Raw genomic sequence first — 7,500 nt, 5'->3', positions numbered from 1 at the left:
TGCAATTTATAACCACAAAAACAAAAACAATTATATTAATCGCCGCTACTCCCAAGCAGTAATCAGCGACTGTCAACAAACCAAATGAAAATCCTCCACGTCATCTAATTACCTTTCCCACTAGCCCGGACCTCGCTAATTAGAGCACTTAAAGTTAAGCGAAAAAACAAGCTTGAACAACTTAAACCTTCGACTGGCACCTCGTCGTATCAATTACCACACGGCTCACCTGCGAAAAAGGAAAGAAAAAACGTTAAAAAACATCAAAACAGCAGAAAACTCGCACAAAACATGCATCAATCTTTTAATAAAATTTTAAACGACTTGCAAAACCTATCCGAATGGCCTCACCCCGTCTTTCCCCCTTCATCTTAAAACCCGGAAAGAAAAGGAAAGTATACCAGCCAACCACACCATCTCCCAGGACTCTCTCACAACCCTAACGACCATGCCTTAAAAGCCTTGTGATGCTGTGATCGTAATCCGGCCGCCCCAAAGACAAGCTCCAGACAGCAAGTACTGGCGGGGTGTGTTTGCTTGACCACATCTGCTGTATAAAGCCCCCAGCGATGCCGGTCACTATTACCTCAAGGTCACACAAACACACATACTGAAGCACAGACAGATCGAGCGAGCGAGGGAGTGAGTGAGTGAAGAGTGAATGAGTAAATGAGAGAGTGAGTTAGTGAAGTGAATAAGTGAGTGATGAGTGAGTGAGTGAGTAAATGAATGAGTGTAGGAAGTGAATAAGCAAGAGTGAGTGAAGTGAATGAGTGAGCGAGTGAAGAGTGTGCGTGAGAGTGAAGTGAATGAGTGAGCGAGTGGAGTGTGTGTGGGAGTGAAGTGAATGAGTGAGCGAGTGAAAAGTGTGTGAAGAGTGAAGAGTGAGTGAGTGAGAGTGATTTGATGCGTTAACAGACACGAACATACACAAGCATGTCGGCAGAGAATACATACAACATATAGACACATGCATGGACACATCCCACATATAAAACAAAATCCGTATCCTAGTCCACCTCTCCTCTTTTATGCATTGTCTATTGATCTATTCCATCTACAAGGCGCGTGTAGACAGCGGCAAGAGGGCTGCGCTGACGGGTCGGGCTACTCGGGGCTACTCGGGGCTACTTGGGGCTACTGCTCCCTGCCCGACCACCTGATACGGACGCGCCTCGAATACACTTCAATACAACCCCCCTGAGGATCTAGCCATTGAATCCGACGCATGGTCATCGTACATCAACGCGCGCCCTAACCCCCGAGCGACTTATAAGGCACAAGGAATCATCATTCATACGTGAGCTGTGGGATTAAAAGATAAGTATAAGGTGGGAGGCGATTATGACAAGCCACCCGGCTTCCAAGGCTGAAACGCGGGTCTGTGCTGGTTTTTGTATTGAATGCGTTCATTATCAAAATGCAGAAAAAAATAAAAAATAAATATCTTCGCCAGATTCAAAGAAACATTACAACAAACAGCTTATCTAATACTGTGCCCAATATACACCAGAATACAAATTCACCAGATTAAATCCCTGGCCTTTGAGTTGATAAGATTAATATGATTAATAACTTTTGTTATCACCGAAGTACATCGGTAAAAATAGCAAACGGTATAAATCCCAGCTGTTTATCTTAAACTTGAAAAAGTATAGCCGACAAAAATAGTAAAAAAAAGTCCCATGTTTAACCTCAAGAGTATACACATGCAATACTTAACCCTAATTAACAATTGCCGCAACAAAAAAACTATCGTAATCTGCATACTTTTCCCTCCTTAAACCATAAAAGGTCAAAATATATAATTCTGGCCTCACATCATCTTCATGCACCCTGTCCTTCCCCCTTCCTCCGAGGCCCTGAATACCTACCGCGGCATGCATCAAACTAGGAAGAAATATCCTATTTTAATTAAGGTCCTGAATTCGAATCGCGGTGCCCTGGCTCACGTGGCCCTCGAACTCCCGGCCACCAAGAACACTTCGCCTTGGGGAGCACTTGCGACCTGATTTAACGTTCCACTGAGGAATGTAGTTGATACTGCTCTTGCCTGTTCCTTGAGGCGGTGTGCGGCGCATCAATGTGGTCTCCCGGGGATTGTAACTTCATCCTGATAACTATAACTGGGGTTGTTGTTTTTTCCTTCTTACTTTCGAGGTAGGAGACCGACGCGGATCACTGCGGGTGACACTTACAATGCAGGTCTCGAGTGATAAAGATATGTTGCTTTTACAGAGTTCTTTTCCAACTTCTATCACGTTTACCTGAAGAAATACCCAGCTCTTCCATCGAAGACAAATGCGGTTTTCTTAATAGATACGTCATAACATTCCGACAGACAACGAAAAGGCAGGACGACAAAGCCTGTCATGTCTGCATCCCTCACAGCCCCGACGTCTGACACACAAGATCATTACTTAAGTCTTGGTGGAGTCCCCCTCGACGGCGCAAACGACAAGCCAGTCAGCAGGCAATTAGCAGGCACTGTTTATCGTAATGGTGAGTGACGGGCGGCAAGACACCAATTAGCAGCGAGGCATTGGGACTGTGTGCGGCGGCAGTAAGACTGTATAGCCCCACAACAATGCCTCGTTTGAGTCAGTGTCCCTGGCTACTCACCGTGACTCAGGCCGATGCCGCCCGATCCCTCATATCAGTCCGGCATATTTTTCTAGATTCTGGTCCTTCTGTTGTGAGACTGCTTTCCATGATATAAAAAAACAATTATTTCCTACTGCAAACCAGTATCTTACTGCTAGATGAATCAAATCTTCTGTACATATTTAAGAATTGGTGGCTTTATAAGGAAGAATTTCATGAATATCACAATCTCCCTTAACCACATAAATATCCCAAACTCTGCCTGCATACATTAACAAATTCCAAAATAAGACACATTCTCCTTAGGGATACGAGCAGAGACAGGAAACTAGACAAGGAGAAGCGAGCCGAGAAAAAACTTAAAGCACTGTCCTCTGACATATATATTATCCTCTCTTAACCCCCAGATTCCCTAACAAAACAAGAGAACAGGAGCCACAGCGAGAAAGAGGATAACAGCACCTCCCGAGCTATCCCACCTCCACGAAACCAAACAATGCGTGCCGTGGTGGTCTCGCGAGCTCAGGGTCACAAACCACAACTCCTGGGCTGCAACTCTTGGAAACGCGTGCGTCCGTGAGAAGGAAGCGGTTGCTCGCTGTTATGGTTGATGGGCGATGTCCCTGAATGCCAGCCAGCCCGGGACACAAGGGCTAATTCCCTTGAATAGAAAATAAACGCAACGGGTCTTCACGCGTCTGGAGCGCCCCTGCTCTCCCAAAATCGGGGAACACAAATAGACACAAAATGCCTCCCGGTGGATGGCCTCCTGGCGGTATGCAGAGCCCAAAATGGCGACTTTGTGAAGCCTTCCGAGTTGTGGGCGGTGAGTCACGCGACAAACTCGGTCACAGGAGAGGCACCTGATGGCCCTTACTTGCAATTTCTGAGAGGAGGGCTGGAGGGGGCGGGGGACGTAAGGAGAGAAGGGGTTTCCTTTCACTATTTCTTACCCGTCAACTTACGAGAGGTCGTGCTGTGTTGACACAAGATTGTGAACTCTGTGATGATACGACGCTATTGACTTCAAGAGTGTTCTGTTGTTCCAGATCAGTTGTGGCCACGTATATACGTTCATGCATGCACACGCAATGTGTACATGCATGACCGTGTGTGTGAATCTATACACACATAATATATATATATATATATATATATATATATATATATATATATATATATATACACAATAAATATATAAATATGTACATATATGTAAATATATATATAAACATAATATATAAATATATATACATATATATATATATTTAAATATATATATATATATATATATATATATATATATATATATATGTATATATATATATGTATATATATATATATATATGTATATATATATATGTATATATATATATATATGTATATATATATATATATATATATGTATATATATACATATATATATATATATGTATATATATACATATATATATATATATATATATATATATATATATATATATACACACATATGTATACATATATCGTTGCAATGACAGCATTTATGTATCTATGATGTACTGTACTGATCGGAGAGGAACGGTCAGTAACAAAATTATCATAAAAAGTGCGTTCGAAAACTATTGTACAAATATGTATACATATATGTATGCATATATACACACATATACATATACATATATGTATGCATATATACACATATATACATATACATATATGTATGCATATATACACATATATACATATACATATATGTATATACACATATATACATATACATATATGTATGCATATATACACATATATACATATACATATATGTATGCATATATACACATATATACATATACATATATGTATATACACATATATACATATATATACACACACACACAAACCATATATATACATATATATATATATATATATATATATATATATATATATATATATATATGCACACAGATATATCCATAAATGTACATATATATACACATACATAAATGTACATATATATACACATACATAAATGTACATATATACACATATATACATAAATATTTATATAAACACATATATACATAATTATCAATATAAAAACATATACATAAATATACAGATATATATACATAAATGTACATACATATACAAATATATGCTTATAAATGCTTATATATATTCATATTCATTTATACGAACATATACATCATAATATAATAATATATGATATATAAAGTAAAGTCCACCGCGCCCCCCCCCCTAACATCGGGTCTTACAGCCACGGTTCCCGGCGGCCCAGCGAGCGGGCAGCCGGTTCCCCTCCAGCTGGGTCGCGCCGTCGTGAATGGCCTCGCCTCGCCGGGACGCCCACTTACGCCACGTAGATCCTGCGGCCTTTCATCGCCATTTCCACGTGCAATAAAATTGATTGTGATGGCCCTCGATCCAGGAGGAAGGGACTATGGCTCTTACGACGCCCGTTACTTAGGACGAACTTGCTCTAGAGCTACGCGAAACGGCCTTCTTCTAAGGCATCCTATAGTCCCCTATTGGGCCGACGACCTGCTATTAAGGCTTAATTCCTGGAGGGTAACAAGCATCATCTCGACCTTACAACCACGAACAATTATGACTCTCTTTCTGGAATTACAATAAATAGTTTTTGTATATTCATCCCTCACTAAACCTGCGTTATGATACCTTCACAGAACAACGCTTTCAAACCCACAAAAGGAAGAAAACGGGACCAAAAAACCTAAATACCAAAGTAATGACTGTGGGAAAGGGACGCAGAGTCCCGTAATAATCTTTTTTATGGCAGAGGATTCATTTTCATTTTCATCTTAGCTCTGTGTAGCTATATACTATCAAAATACTTTTTCTTCACTATATCATTTGGTCTTTAGTTCACCTCAGTGAGACTTACGAAGGGCACTTTAGAAAATAAAAATCAATCCAAGAGCTCCCTTGTCTAAATGAAAAGCAATAGTACGCGCCACTCCAGCCCATCACTACCCAGGCAGAAGTGACTTCGTGTCATGACCAGCCCGAAGTCGCACTGCGCAGCCAAGGTTCCCGGGACAGGGACAAGAAGCACAAGGGGCCTGGGAAGCGAGGGGCCGCGGTAGATTGAAGGCCGGGAGGGTAGACTGAAAGGCAGACGAGAGGGCAGATTGAAGGGCGGGTGGAGGGTAGGCTGAACGGTAGACACAGGGTACGTTGAATGACAGACGGAGGATACACTAGAAGACAAGCCGAAGTTTAGAAGAAGGATGGATAGGTGGGCGGTTGAGGACACTGAAGGGTAGACTGAATGGTATGCGAAGGCAAATACACTAGAGGGAGGGGGGCAGAGGTATTAGTGTTGGTGTTGGCGTTGGAGCGTTGACGGATGACGGGTGTACAGTGATGGAGACGTCCGCTGCCTGGGTGGCCGGCATCCTTCGCAGAGTGGTCTAAATACCTGACATACAAGGGCACCTCGACGATTGTGTGTTAGTATAAGGATATTTCTTCGAAAAAGTCAAATGATTTTACAGGAAAAAGACACGACTAAAAACAAGTCGAGGCGAGAGAATGGGAGTCACCAGCTATTGCATGATATATTACATAAAAAAATATTTGCGAAATCAAAAATAACCCAATTTTGATTACGCACCAAAAGCAACACAGGGAAGAACAAAGTATGAACATTCCGTAAAACAACACTGGTAAGTGATACTACTTCACGACAACACTTCTCTCACCCTCACGTTTTGAGACCCGAGCCTCAGAGGGTCAATAAACACTGTTCGCTTTGCTTTCTGTTGGCGAGAGGCGCCCTTCCCAGCTTTCTCGAGAGCCTGACGAAGGAAGCAACGGCAAAGCGACGTGTTAACTACATAAAAACGTCATCACTCACGCCAAGATTACAAGCTATATCCAGTGCTCTTGACTCACGCGACCTCGCGTCTCAATCCGAAATAATCATATTACTTACACGCTGGTGTTGCGATTATAAACAACCCTCTAGCTTATGTAACCGTTGTGCAATGTCCTTATATAGACATTTAAAGCATATTCCATACTTGGCAGTGTTGCCAAATCATCCAATACAAACAAACGCTGTCTAATCGTAAGTAAATCAAACTCCACAACACCGAATTTTATTAGCCCCTGCTATCAGTGGTGGTGTAGAAACGTGGGCGGTTTGCACATGAATTCCCGCCCATCCCTCCACCTATGCACGCCCATACATGTTCCGGAGCGATATCAAGACGTCCCTGCACCTTCGCACGCCCATACACGCTCCGATGCGCAACCCACCCTTCTCCGGCAGATGGTGCTAATTACAAGCATGACTGGCGGAAATGTAAACACCAATTTTTGTACATAATGCTGATTAATGACACGCCGGACACCACCACGACCATCTCCAACGTTTCACTCCATTTATCAGATGCCATAAACCCGTTATCATGTATCGCACACCTGGGAGTAAGATGTGAAAAGACGCAATAAATACTGCGCCACACAAAAATCATCAAGAGAATGGACATAATTATACCTTCATGTTCGTCTTATGTCACCTCTTTTGCCCTTCCCAGATCATTCTCTCCCCACCCTCCCCCTGCCTCCCCCTGCCCAGCCATCCCCTCTGCCCCGCCTTGTTTGTGGTTCCTCAGGCACCTCCACTAATGCTCTTAATGATTATGCTTAATGGTCAGCCCCTCCCTTAACCCCTCCCCTCCCCTCCAATCACCGCCCCCCCCTTCTCCCATCTCCATCCCAAAGCCACAAGGAAACCAATCTTGGGAGAGACGTCCAAATATACAAGACGAGCAACATTCTCTCCCTCTCCCTCTCTCTTTTTCTCCCTCCTTTCCTCCCACTCCCTCTCTCTCTTTCTCTCTCTCTCCCTCCCTCTCCCTTTCC

The 7,500-nt window shown here is 42.5% G+C and overlaps 1 protein-coding gene across 49 annotated transcripts in view; it reads right to left on the bottom strand.

Moving 5' to 3' along the window:
* The window catches only part of shot (dystonin-like protein short stop), a 433,523-nt gene that overhangs the window by 142,414 nt on the left and 283,609 nt on the right, over positions 1–7,500 (bottom strand). The gene's annotated exons all lie outside the window — the stretch shown is intronic.

Source organism: Penaeus vannamei, chromosome 16, assembly GCF_042767895.1.
Source record: "Penaeus vannamei isolate JL-2024 chromosome 16, ASM4276789v1, whole genome shotgun sequence".
NCBI classification, from domain to species: Eukaryota; Metazoa; Arthropoda; class Malacostraca; order Decapoda; family Penaeidae; genus Penaeus; species Penaeus vannamei.
Note: the sequence above shows the minus strand (reverse complement) of the source record. Positions and strands in the feature narration are given on the sequence as shown.